Here is a 14,757-nt window from a genome sequence, read left to right as displayed (position 1 = left end):
CAGGAATATGAGAGCCATTTTGATCTTACGGCTTCGTGTGTCCCAAAGCCCATCACCACATGCCTCTAGGGAAGTGCCAAAAATGCAATTTAGGAAGCACCAATATAGGAAAAAGAACATTGGACTTTTTTGGTGATAACAATTAGGATTTAATCCTGATTCTCTCACTGGACAAGTTATCTGAGATAGTCTTCTTATGTGCAAAATCAGAATGACATCCTCTGTGGGTAGAGGAGGTTGAGACAGGTGGAAGAGAGAGCCCAAAGAAGTTTCACCTCTCCCCAGCAAGGAGGAGTTTTCCAGAATTGGTCAGTTTCAAGGTCACTTCTTGTCTGCCAGTGGGTGGGGGTTGCTAGGCACTAAAATGTCCAGAGGTGGGTGAGGCCTCTTTTTGCTCTCTGCCTGCCTGACCTTCTCTGGCTCTGTTTCCCCAAGATCTCAAGCATCCTCACCTGCCCTTCTCTTGTAGCAGAGTCAAATAGGTTGACAAGATATCAAAATAGCATGTGCGTTTAGAGGAAAGAAAGAATTGCCTTAGGGCAGGTACTCCCTTCCACATTTTCAGAGTTATATTATTATTAAGATTCTCATGGGAACACAGCTGGGCCACAGGAAGAATTAATTAATGTTGGCTCTCTTGGCTAAATCACTTGCACTTCTGAGTGGATAGATTTTTTTTTTTGAATTAGTAATGTAATTATAGAGCATAAGTGGATATTAATGGAAATTAATTCTATTTCTTTGAACCCTGTTATCCAGCTATACCCTTCTCTAAAGGCTACCAGTGATGTGATATATTTATGTAACCTTCCAACGATATTCTATGCAATTTTAGATGTGTACATACTATGATAGCATACTGTAAATGTGATTCTCTCCATTTTATTTGTCGTTCTTGTTTTCCACTTAGCAATACATTTTAGGATTCTTTCCTTATTAGTTCATATAAGCTGCTTCATTCTTTAATGGCTGCATATTATTCCAATGTGTGGATTATACCATAATGAATGGACCTATGTTCCTATTGATGGACACGTCTCATATGTTATGCTCTCACATATTAAATTCATCAAAGAATTAAAATCCAATTTGGGAATAGCTTCCATTTTTATACATATTATTTTACCCAACTATTTCAATTCCAGGACTCATCTTTCAGAAATATTTATACAACTGGTGTAATGATATGTTTATGAAGACTTTTGCAGAATTTTTGTTATTAGGAAGAACTGAACATAAATCAAAAGTGTGCTAGTATGGAATACATAGCCGTGCATCTCCCCTTTTTAATTTTTATTTATTTATTTTTAATTTTATTATGTTATGTTAGTCACCATACAGTACATCAGTTTTTGATGTAGTGATCCACAATCCATTGTATTCGTATAACACCCAGTGCTCCACGCAGTACGTACCCTCCTTAATACCCATCACTGAGCTAACCAATCCCCCCTCCCCCCTCCCCCCTCCCCTCTAAAACCTGTTTGTTTCTCAGAGTCCGTAGTCTCTCATGGTTCGTCTCTCCCTCCGATTTCCCCCCTTCACTTTTCCCTTCCTTCTCCTAATGTCCTCCACGCTGTTCCTTATGTTCCACAAATAAGTGAAACCATATGATAATTGACTTTCTCTGCTTGACTTCTTTCACTCAGCATAATCTCCTCCAGTCCCATCCATGTTCATGTAAAGTTGGGTATTCATCCTTTCTGATGGCTGAGTAATATTCCATTGTATATATGGACCACATCTTCTTCATCCATTCATGTGTTGAAGGGCAACTCGGTTCTTTCCACAGTTTGGCTATTGCAGGCATTGATGCTATGAACACTGGGGGGCTTATGGCCCTTCTTTTTACTACATCTGTGTCTTTGGTGTAAATACCCAGGAGTGCAATTGCTGGTCATAGGGTAGCTCTATTTTTAAATTTTTGAGGAACCTCCACACTGTTTTCCAAAGTGGCTGTACCAACTTGCATTCCAACCAACAGTGTAAGAGGGTTCCCCTTTTTCCACAACCTCTCCAACATTTGTTGTTTCTTTCCCTGTCTATTTTTGCCATTCTAACTGGTGTAAGGTGGTATCTCAATGTGGTTTTGATTTGAATTTCCCTGATGGCTAAGGATGATGAACATTTTTTCAATAAACCACTGGCCAGACTTATCCAAAAGAAAAGAGAAAGGACCCAAATTAATAAAATTATGAATGAAAGGGGAGAGATCACAACTAACACCAAGGAAATAGAAACAATTATTAGAAATTATTATCAACAACTATATGCCAATAAACTGAGCAATCTGGATGAAATGGAGGCCTTCCTGGAAACCTATCAGCTGCCAAGACTGAAACAGGAAGAAATTGACAACCTGAATAGGCCAATAACCAGTAACGAGATTGAAGCAGTGATCAAAAACCTCCCAAAAAACAAGAGTCCAGGGCCTGATGGATTCCCTGGGGTATTCTACAAAACATTCAAAGAAGAAATAATACCTATTCTCCTGAAGCTGTTTCAAAAAATAGAAACAGAAGGAAAACTTCCAAACTCATTCTATGAGGCCAGCATTACCTTAATCCCCAAACCAGGCAAAGACCCCATCAAAAAGGAGAATTTCAGACCGATATCCCCGATGTATATGGATTCCAAAATCCTCAACAAAATCCTAGCTAATAGGATCCAACAATACATTAAAAGGATCATCCACCATGACCAAGTGGGATTTATCCCCAGGATGCAAGGGTGTTTCAACATTCACAAATCAATCACTGTGATAGAACACATTAATAAGAGGAGGGAGAAGAACCATATGGCCCTCCCAATTGATGCAGAAAAAACATCTGACAAAATACAACATCCTTTCCTGATTAAAATTCTTCAGAGTATAGGGATAGAGGGAACACTCCTCAAGTTCATAAAATCCATCTGTGAAAAACCCACAGCGAATATCATCCTCAGTGGGGAAAAGGTGAGAGCTTTTCCCTTAAGATCAGGAACACATCAAGGATGCCCACTCTCACCACTATTGTTCAACATAGTACTAGAAATCCTAGCAACAGCAATCAGACAACAAAAAGAAATAAAAGGTATTCACATTGGCAAAGAAGAAGTCAAACTCTCTCTCTTTGTAGATGACATGATACTTTAGGTTATGTGGAAAATCTAAAAGACTCCACCCCCAGATTACTAGAACTCATACAGCAATTCAGTAATGTGGCAGGATACAAAATCAATGCACAGAAATCAGTTGCTTTCTTATACACTAACAATGCAACTGTAGAAAGAGAAATAGAGAAATAGAGAAACGGAGAATTGTAAATTCCATTTACAATAGCACCAAAAACCATAAGATACCTCAGAATAAACCTAACCAAAGAGGTAAAGGATCTATACTCTAGGAACTACAGAACACTCATGAAAGAAATTGAAGAAGACCCAAAATGATGGAAAAATATCCCATGCTCATGGATCGGAAGAATAAACATTGTTAAAATGTCTATGCTACCCAGAGCAATCTACACCTTCAATGCCATCCCGATCAAAATTCCAAAGACGTTTTTCAAAGTACTGGAACAAAGAATCCTAAAATTTTTATGGAATCAGAAAAGATCCCAAATCGCCAAGGAAATGTTGAAAAAGAAAAACAAAGCTGGGGGCATCACGTTGCCCGATTCCAAGCTATATTACAAAGCCGTGATCACCAAGACAGCATGGTACTGGCACAAAAACAGACATATAGACCAATGGAACAGAACAGAGAACCCAGATATGGACCCTCAACTCCATGGTCAAATAATCTTCAACAAAGTAGGAAAAAACACGCAATGGAAAAAAGACAGTCTCTTCAACAAATGGTGCTGAGAACATTGGACAGCTATATACAGAAGAATGAAACTTGACCATTCTCTAACATCATACACAAAGATAAACTCAAAATGGGTGAAAGACCTCAATGTGAGACAGGAATCCATCAAAATCCTAGAGGAGAACATAGGCAGTAACCTCTTTGACATCGGCCACAGCAACTTCTTTCAAGATACATCTCCAAAGGCTAGTGAAACAAAAGCAAAAATAAACTTTTGGGACTTCATCAAGATAAAAAGCTTCTGCACAGCAAAGGAAACAGTCAACAAAACAGAGGCAACCCACAGAATGGGAGAAGATATTTGCAAATGACACTACAGACAAAGGACTGATATCCAAAATCTGTAAAGAACTTCTCAAACTCAACACCCAAAAAACAAATAATCAAATCAAAAAATGGGTAGAAGACATGAACAGACACTTCTCCGAAGAAGACATACAAATGGTCAAGAGACACATGAAAAAATATTCAACATCATTAGCCATCAGGGAAATTCAAATCAAAACCACACTGAGATACCACCTTACACCAGTTAGAATGGCAAAAATGGACAGGGCAAGAAACAACAAATGTTGGAGAGGTTGTAGAGAAAGGGGAACCCTCTTACACTGTTGGTGGGAATGAAGGTGGTATGACCACTTTGGAAAACAGTGTGGAGGTTCCTCAAAAATGTAAAAATAGAGCTACCTTATGACCCAGGAATTGCACTAATGGGTATTTATCCCCAAGACACAGATGTAGTGAAAAGAAGGGCCCTATGCACCCCAATGTTCATAGCATCAGTGTCCGCAATAGCCAAACTGTGGAAAGAGCCGAGATGCCCTTCAACAAATGAATGGATAAAGAAGATGTGGTCCATATGTACAATGGAATATTACTCAGCCATCAGAAGGGATGAATACCCAACTTTTACATCAATATGGATGGAACTGGAGGAGATTATGCTAAGTGAAAGAAGTCAAGCAGAGAAAGTCAATTATCATATGGTTTCACTTATTTGTGGAACATAAGGAATAACATGGAGGACATTTGGAGAAGGAAGGGAAAAATGAAGGGGGGAATCAGAGGGGGAGACAGACTATGAGAGACTATGGACTTGGAGAAACAAACCGAAGGTGTTAGAGGGAAGGGGGATGGGAGATGGGTTAGCCTGGTGATGGGTATTTAAGGAGGGAACGTACTGCATGGAGCACAGGGTGTTATATGAAAACAATGAATCGTGGATCACTACATCAAAAACTAATGTATGGTGACTAATATGATAAAATTAAATTAAAATTCAAAAAAGGAAGATGTGGCATATATTTACAGTGGAATATTACTCAGCCATCAAAAGGAATGAAATCTTGCCATTTGCAACAGTGTGGATGGAGCAAAAATGTGGTGTGTTGAGCGAAATAAGTTAGAGAAAGACAAATATCATGATTTGATTCATGTGGAATTTAAGAAACAAAGCAGATGGACATATGGGAAGGGGGGGGGAAGAAGAGAAAGGGAAACAAACCATAAGAGACTCTTTAGAGTAGAGAATAAACTGAGGGTTGATGGAGGGAAGTTGGTGGTGAATGGGCTAAATGGGTGATGAGTTTTGAGGAGGGTACTTGTCTTGTTGAGCACTGGGTGTTTTATGTATGTGATGAATCACTAGACTCTACTCCTGAAAACAATATTACACTGTATGTTAACTAGAATTTAAATAAAAATTTGAAGAAAATAAATAATATCTCTAATTTGCAACTAGGATTATAAGTCAGATTCCTTAAAATAGACACACTTGCCTCTTATTGGAAGATAGAAATAAGATAGAAACCATCTTCTTTCTTCTGGCAAACAATATCATAGAAAAATGAGTGTCTAGAGAGAGTAGTGTTGGCCATGTGTCCGTGTCTAGTCCTCAGCTTCATGTGTATGGAGGAGTGATTGCAAGTAGTAGGAGAAGCCAAAATCCATATTGCAGTGTCTGGTCATTTACTTTGAGAGTATGAAGAGGTATTTGTAACAGCTTCCTCATCTACCTTCCTGATTCCTGGTTTGCAACGAGAGGGTGCATTCTTGAACTCCATTCCAGTGTTGGTCTTTGAATCCCTCCCACTGCTTTTGTCATTCTAAAGATGTTCTAGGGACGCCTGGGTGGCTCATTGGGTTAAGCATCCAACTCTTGGTTTTGTTGGCTCGGGTCATGATCTCACGGGTTGGGGGATTGAGCCCCGTGTCAGGCTTTGCACTCAGCGTGGAGTCTACTTGAAAGATTCTCTCTCGGGGCGCCTGGGTGGCTCAGTTGGTTAAGCGACTGCCTTCGGCTCAGGTCATGATCCTGGGGTCCCGGGATCGAGTCCCGCATTGGGCTCCCTGCTCAGCGGGGAGTCTGCTTCTCCCTCTGACCCTCTTCCCTCTCGTGCTCTCTCTCATTCTCTCTCTCTCTCTCTCTCAAATAAATAAATAAAATCTTTAAAAAAAAAAAAAGAAAGATTCTCTCTCTCTCTCCCTCCCCACCCTCACAAATAAATAAATAAATCTTTTAAAAAATGTTCTAGCAGTTAATCCCTTCAGTTGAATCTCTTTTACCTGCACAGATCTCTGATACACCCTCCTTACCAACTGGCCGTTGATTGTCCAAATATGTGATAGCCTTTCAGTTCAAATGCTATAAATGTCAGAGAAAGTGTTGGTTCAGAAACTCTAGATCTGTATGTGTATTAGAAAGATACAGGAACAACTGCTAAATTTCAAAAGAAAAATAGCCTGAGGTTATTTCTCACATGGTAGTCTAAAGATACAGCCCTCTGTGGTTGTGGGAGTTTCAGGGGGTGATGGTATTAGGTTTCCTCTGTCAGGTCCAAGATGGCTACAAAACCTCCAGCCAGCACCCCTACACCACAGCCAGGAGTAAAAGGAAAATGTGCAAAAGGGGAGTATACCTCTTCCTCTTAAGAACACTGTCTAGAAACTGCATATATCCCAGCTGCTGGTACCCACTGTCTACCACTTGGTTATGTAACTGAAAGTCAGGCTGTGAAATGTAGTGTTTATTCTGGATGACCAGATGCCCAACCTAAATTCTTTTACTTTGGAATAAAGGGAAAATAGATTTTGGATGAACTAGTTGTGTCAACCCACTCATCTAGCCTCTCTGGTGTCTATATACACTCTTCTTTCTGCTCCCAAATATAGTCCAGGATTCTGGGTGATGTGCATGTCTCTCCATCACGTCTGGATGCAGCTCCTCATAGCCCAGAGATGAATCTGCCCATTCCCTTTCACCCTACTCACACACCCGATAGACCATAGTGGAGTATGGCCAAAATCCAACCACTTAAAGTAAAATTTCAATTCAGAAAAGAGAATGGAAAATATCACTGTTCCTGTCCCATTGCAGTGATCAAATTCTGTTGTGCAGAAAGTGCCAGGATGCCCAGCTCTGGCAGGGAGCACAAGTTTAGGTTAGCTCACTGCAGCTGTTGGTCACTGCTCGTGGCAGCTGGAATTGCCTTGACCTTTGTCCTTCCAAACCTCAGATTTTGTCCTTCAGGGTGTTTTTTTCTGTCCATTGTTTGTGACCATTTCTTTTGTTTCTGCAAAGTCTAGTTGTAGTAATTTAGGATTTATGTGTAGTAAAATATATCCGTTTTGGGATACAAGTCTATGAATTCTGACATACATATACTGGAGTATCTACTACCACAATCAAAAAGTGAAGGAGCGTTTATTTTATAAAATATACAGTGCAGTCAACAGGCTTACAGAAATTTAAAGGTAATTTCAGTCAATGTATAGCTTTCCCTAACTTCTAGGTGCAATCTGAAGTATCTTCCATGATGAAGTGATAAATTTGCTGTTAATTTTCATTTTTTTTACTTCTGGAACATTCGAATCAGAATCCAAACAGTCTATACATTGTGTTTGGCTCTAGGAGTCTCTTCAGTCCCTTTTAATGTGTAAATTCCCCCTTTATCTTTTTCCTGACATGTATTTATTGAATAAAGTGGATCATACTTGTCCTGTAGAATATTCTACATTCTGGACCTTGCAATTCCATCTTTGTGGTGTCATTTAACGTGTAGTTGGAGTCCCTGTATTTCTTGTAAACTGGTGGTTAGATCTAGAGGCTCAATTATATTCAGTTTGGACTTTTTGCCAAGAATACTTCCTAGGTGGTGCCAAGGGATGTTTGGCCTTCCAGTTACATTTACTGTGGGTCAATATCTGATCCTCATTTTCATAGCATCATGAGATTTAGGATAACTCCCACTGGCTTCCTAACACTGAGTGTTGAATCGAATCTCTGGGGAGCTCACTACTTCAAAGAACTAAGCGAAAATCATTTTCTATCTTCTTTTATTAAACTTTAAAATCCACTCCCACAAAATTCCCTGGTTTTTGATGGCAAGGTTTAGCAACTCCTGAAAATTCTCTTTGCAAAAAACTTCTTTCCCACACATTCTGCAAAGCGCCCTCAGATCATAGTAAGTTTAACTCTGGTGTGAAGGTTAATGTTATGTGTCAACTTGACTCAGCCACAGGGTGACCAGATACTTGGTCAAATATTATTCTAGGTGTTGATGTGAGGGTGTTTTTGGATGAGATTAACATTTAAATTGATAGACTGAATAAAGCTATTTATTCAGTGGGTAGGTGGGCCTTATCCAGTCAGTTGAAAACCTGAATAGAAGAGATTTGGGAGACCCCCAAGTAACAAGTTATGCTTCCTGTATGGCTGTCTTTGAACTGGGATGTTGACTTTTCCTTGCCTTCGTACTTGAACTGAAACATTGGCTTTTTCAGGGTCTCAAGCCTGCCTGGTTCTCAGACCTTCAGACTCAAACTAGAACTTCACCACCGGCTCTTCTGGGGGTCCAGTTTGCTGGCTCACCCTGCAGATCTTGGAACTTTCCAGTGTCCATAATCACATGAATCAATTATCTATACTAAGTTAAATTATATTGTTTTATATATGTTTATGGATTCTGTTTCTCTGAAGAACCCTAATACATATGGTAGCAGGGCCTCTACAGTGAGGCATAGAACTTGAGAGAAATGTCATCTTTCTCCTACCAGAAGAAAAAAGAGAAGCAGCAAAGAGAATGAATGTGTCATTCAAGTTTAGGGGATGCTATTTTCCATGTCTCAGAAGCCTCCGAAACACCATAACTCCAATTCTAAGACACTTACCCTTTGTAAATGAATGTCTTAAATTTCACAAACAGGACAGGGAAATTTGTGCATGCAGTTGCCATAAGAATTTAGTGACATAAAAAAAATCAATCTCAGAGTTCTGGTAATGAAGAGATAGATAGGGGCGCCTGGGTGGCTCAGTCGTTAAGCATCTGCTGTCAGCTCGGGTCATGATCCCAGGGTCCTGGGATGGAGCCCTGCATCGTTCTCACTGCTCCGCGGGAAGCCTGCTTCTCCCTCTCCCACTTCCCCTGCTTGTGTTCCCTCTCTCACCCTCTCTCTGTCAAATAAATAAAATCTTTTTAAAAAATGATTAAGATAGATATTTCATACCAACTCTCCCACCCTACACACACACACACACACACACGAACACTGAACAACCAGAAAATCTAGACTTAAAATAGGAAACACCTGTGTGAAGCCATCAGGACTCTACCAACGCAGCTAGGAAGTACAGGGCCAATATCCCAGTGAGGAGGGAAGCCCAAAGGTGTCAGCTCTGTAGTTAGTGCTGATTTTACCTTAGAGGCACCTGCCAATTCTGGACGAGATGACTGAGAGGTTGAGTAGCTGACCAGACATTTGAAGAGAATCATGAAACTGAGGAAGCACAAGAATTAGAGCTTAAGGCCTATCAAGTAGTAGAGGTTCTGGTAAACACAGGATTTTGAATGCAAAGTGTTGCACCCATAAATAAGAATGTTCCAGAAATAGCTCAACCTTCACAGGGATACAAATCAGCTTGAAATCACCTCAGTCCAAATTAGGTTAAGGTGATTGGGGATTACTAGTGATGCCAGCCCAGCCACCTCCCAGAATGCATTGTAAAGTCTCTTTGAAGGAAGGTTATATCATGCTGAGTCTCATATTTTCCTACAAGACAAAATTTGCTGCATAAAAATGAAACCCTGGACTTTTAAAGAGAAGGAAAAGGACTTGTATTGGTGACATAGATTAAGAAAGACGGCCAGGATGTAGACTTGATGAGAAGAATGTGATCATATTCTTCTATCCAATACTAACATGAGAAATGTATTATGATTATTTACTTATATGCCAATTGAAGGGCCCAGCATGTTTACTTGAGAGACAGGCCTTCTTTCCTAATTACTATCCGAATAATGGGGAGTTAAGTTCTACTCTCGGCATTTGACTCATTCTTTCTCTACCAGACCACCACAGGTACTGACATTTCCTGTTTGGTATTTACTGAAATTGAAAGAAGGAATTATGCACCAAAAGGCCACCTATAACTGTAACCAAGAGGATACCTTTAGACGTGTCCACAAAGCTGTGGGCCCTCTTGTCAAATCCTGGGAGCCCAGTACTCCTGCTGCACCACACACACAAGGATTTCAGATCACCTGATCCTGCTGCTGCAATTAAAAGTCCACTGAAAAGTTTTCACAGGAGCTCCTAATTGGGGAAATCAGATCCTGAAACTTATGTTTTTAAAAAGCATGCAAAGGAAGCCTGCCTCTCTCAGTGCCAATCCTGGGAGGCTAAGCATATGCCACTGCTTGAGCTTGCCTGCCGCTTGACCTGCCCCTCTGAGCTAAAGATGGGTCCAACCAGATGCCCAGACAAGAGGTGGTTCTAAGTGCTTCTAGTAAGATGTGTTTTCCACCGTAATTTTCGGTAAAGCTTATCACTGGGATGTGCAGGAGTCAGACACACAGACCCTGGGACTTTGCCACAATAAGCACATCTGAACTTGGGATCTGCAGCTCCAGTGTCACCACCTGTGTGCTGGCATCCCTGAAGCCCTCTATGCCACCACTCCCTTTCCTCATTTCTGTACTATAGCACACGGGTGGTAACTCTCTTTTTACCTGCCTTTTTCACCTACTAGATTGTAACTTATTTGATGATTAGGACAATGTTACATTCTTCAATGTATCCCCAGTGCTTAACACTCCTTTAGCACACACATAAAGTTCTAGTAGCTCCAAAAAGAGTGAGTACATTTTTTCAAAAGAAGAATTTAGATTTATAGTTCTTAGACACAGGTCAATGAGACGTGAATAAAGGCCATCCTGTAGTATATTCATGGGACTTCTACCCCAACAAATACTTGTCCTGGAACAACACAAATCAGCTAAAGATGAGGCCCCAAGGGTCTGCTCCTCCAGCCCTTCTGTTTTTGCTGCTTGGTCCTCTCAGGTTTTCTCCAACCCTGCAAAGAAAGGGCAGCCAAGAAGAGAAAATCAGAGGCTGGTCCACACCTCCAGGGTAAGATGACTTGCAAATCCACCTTCATAGAACATTGGCTTTGGCCTGTTTTTTTTTGTTTGGTTGGTTGGTTTGGTTTTTCTTGTTGATTGTGAAGGTCAGTTGTACGGTCAAAGTAGTACTGGAAAACCAAACCCTGAAAATGAAATCTGACTAGTGATTCTTCTGGTCAGTCTCATCATGTTGTCCAACCACTTCCCAAACTTACAGCGAGGGAGGAAAGGATGGATACATAAGTTAACTGGTAGGCCTCGGGAAACAGAAAGCGGCTTCGATCCACCCCCCGGGAAATTACAGTGTGCTTTTGCTGTTGTTGCTGCTATAGAAAGGCCAGGGAAGAAACCGAAGGTTGAGGAATTAAACTTCCTAATATGGTATATCTTGATTAACAAAAGAAAAATATGTAACAAAATATATTTTAAAATCCTGCCTGCTCTCTCCTTTTCAGGGCCAGAAATACCTGGCGGCTAAGTTAATAAAAAACAAGAATCCCTTTACACGTTTACAATAAATCCACGGTATCATCAATGATGGAGAAAAGGGCACTTGACTCCCAGCAAGGTGAAGTCGATCAATGCTAAACTGTAGAGGCGGCGAGGCAGCCCCAGCAGGCCAAGCCAACTTCAGTTCTGGCACCTTTAGGCCAACAGCTGGATCTAGGAGGAGCACTTGAGAGAGAGCGTCTAGTTCCGCAGCTTCTCCGCTCGCTGCTAATGTCCCGGGCTCGTCAGGCACACGGCGAAAGAAAAGCAGTTTCCTGCCCCCGGGAACAGAGTTGGGCAAACGGCCTCCCTCTTGTGCTGCTATTGGGCAGGAAGGATGTCAATCCTCACCTTGGCTCCGCCCCCTTTCCCCTCTCTCTCAGGCTCATCCTCTCGCGCCACCTGCAGGCGGCGCCCGGACTCGGCTCGCGGTGAAGAAACGCCCTCACTGGGCGGGGTTCTTAGGGACTTAGCTCTAGCGGCAGGGACTTTGCCAGAAGGGGATTTCCTGCGCTGAACTCGAACTCCGAGTTTAAGAGCACCGCGGGCGCCGCGAGAGGATCCTGGAGGGACTGGTGGGGGCGGCGGGACGAGGGGAGAGCGGGGCGGGGAAGAGCTGAGGTGGGGAAGTGCGGACTTGGGGTGGGGTCACGGAAACCCATGGAGCAATGGAAAGGAAGCCGATCCTAGAGCCTGAAGCCGCGGGGCCAGCTTTCTCTAACGCAAAATGGGGGGATAAAAATGGTGCCCATTTCGCAGAGGTGTTGTGGTGATTTAAAATATGTGGCGTGCGTACCACCCGCCAGGCAGAGTGTGCGGTGTTTGTTAACCAACAATTGACTTTAAGGATCTTCTAAGCAGGAGCCTCTCACCGGGGTGATTTTTTAAAGATGCTCCTTACTGAGCCTCACCCCGGATTTGTTGAACTATAACGTATTGGGCTGGCTTCAAGAATCTGCATTGTTATTTTATTTATTTTTTTAAGAGTTTATTTATTTGAGAGAGAGAGAACGAGCGGTGGGGAGGGGCAGAGGGAGAGAGAGAGAAGCAGACTCTCCTGATAAGCAGGAAGCCTGATTCCGGGCTCGATCCCAGGACCCGGGGATCATGACCTGAGCTGAAGGCAGACGCTTAACCCACTAAGCCACCCAGGCGCCCCAGGAATCTGCATTTTTAAAAGACTGCCCTAAATAGTTCTTATAGACACTAAAGTTGGGGAATCACTCATCTGTGATTTGCAAATGAAGGAACTGAGAGGTGCCCAAACTCTCTCTGCAGAGTCCTAAAAGGCTGTAAGGCTCTAAGACTAAAATCCTACCGTACCTCTTTCTTTCCTTCTAACTGGTTCCGTGGCGCCTAGCAAATTCACCGGGTTCCTAATCTGTGAAATGTAGACAAAGTCACACCCACTGCCAAAGCGGTGAATGTGAGGATTAAATAAGACTCAGGTGTGTCAAGCACAACCCCAACGGGCGACAAGTGCTGAATGAAGTTTCCCACCCTACCCCAACCAGTTTTCCGAGGTGCAGAGGCCGGTCCCCACCAGGAAGCTCTTAAGTAAAACGGCGTGCCTTGGAAGTGCGAGTCGCAGGAAGGGGGACTGAGGAAGGTGGTTAGGGACTGTCCATCCATGGGGCTCAGTCCCGCTCAGCCAGGTCGGGAGCTGCTGGTGCACCAGGAATGACCCGCGGCGGGTTTCCGCGTCGCTCTGTAGGAGGAAGGACAGAGGGCGCTCCAGCTGGAGCCCCCTGCGCTGACCCAAGGCCTAGGCGCTCTGGCCTCTGGCCACGGCTGCGCGAGGCGCGGAGGATACCGCTCTTCCCGAGAGAGGATGAGCCCCGCATGCAGGCAGCCTCCTCCTTGGAGTCTCTGCAATCAGGGAGGTGCAGGCACCCTCTAAGCAGTCTAAGCAGAGCCCCCGCCTGAACGGCGTTACCTCGTCTTTTGCCCTCCAGATCCTGGGTGGATCTGGAGTCTTATGATCTGGCTCTGAATTTAGGAATCCAGGTCGCACAACAGTTTTGACCTCAAGGTGAAATGAACATCACCTCGTCCTGCTGGTGGAAGAGTAATTTGGTACATCCTTTTTGTATTAGTAATTTGACAGTATTCCCCCAAACCTAGAAATTATGTGCAATTTTTGACCTAGTGCACAGCCTTGTAGACAAGTGTGCACCAAACAGAATAATATGATAGTCATAAAAGAAGTAACACTGACAGCACCTATCATTTATGGAGTATTTGTGCCTGGTATATTTGGACACTCATTCCATGCACGGCCTCACTGAAGCCTTCCCACATTATGAGGAAGTACTAGCAGGAGCGCGTTCTTTACCTGGCGACGGCAGAAGCCAAAGAAAGGCAAACAGAACGAACCAGTGGCACCCAAGGCCAAGCTCAGCAAGTTTTGGATCTGTGCACATTCCACTGTCTAAAGCAAATCAGGTGGCTAAGCCTGACATTAATGAGGTGGGCGGAACTGCAAAGTCAGGGGGCAAAAGGTGTATATACAGGGAAGGGTGAAGATTTGAGAACAATTTCTCACACCCATCATCTGGTTCTTTCAGTTCTCCAGACTTTCCAAAATCAGAGAAACAGAATTAGGGTTTCCCTAATTCCCAGAAAATCAAAATAAATGTTTTCTAAGGCAAAATTACATAAAGCTTTACAAAACTTTAAATAGCAAACATGCATAGTGTGTCCTGGAAAAGTACTGTGCGTAGAACTAGATTGTATTAAACTGCTCTGGATCCATGAATGTGAGCAGCATTCATTCATTCAACTCTGTATCCCTAATATCCAGTCCATTATCGGGAAGCAGGAACCAACGTGTGTTTTAAAAGAATGAAACCATGTTGGAAATTCCATTATGTGTGTACCTTTTCCTCCTTCCTAAGGGCAGGACTCTCCTCAACATTTACACTTTATAGCTCTTGTAAATTGTAACTGCACATTTATGTGTTGAAGAAAGGATTGCATAAATGAAAAAAATATGTAGGAAGAAGGGAGCTGCTG

The sequence above is a fragment of the Callorhinus ursinus genome, unplaced genomic scaffold, assembly GCF_003265705.2.
Source record: "Callorhinus ursinus isolate GAN/ISIS: 27379988/994484 unplaced genomic scaffold, GSC_fseal_2.0 scaffold21, whole genome shotgun sequence".
Classification (NCBI taxonomy): Eukaryota; Metazoa; Chordata; class Mammalia; order Carnivora; family Otariidae; genus Callorhinus; species Callorhinus ursinus.
This window is presented reverse-complemented; position numbering follows the sequence as displayed.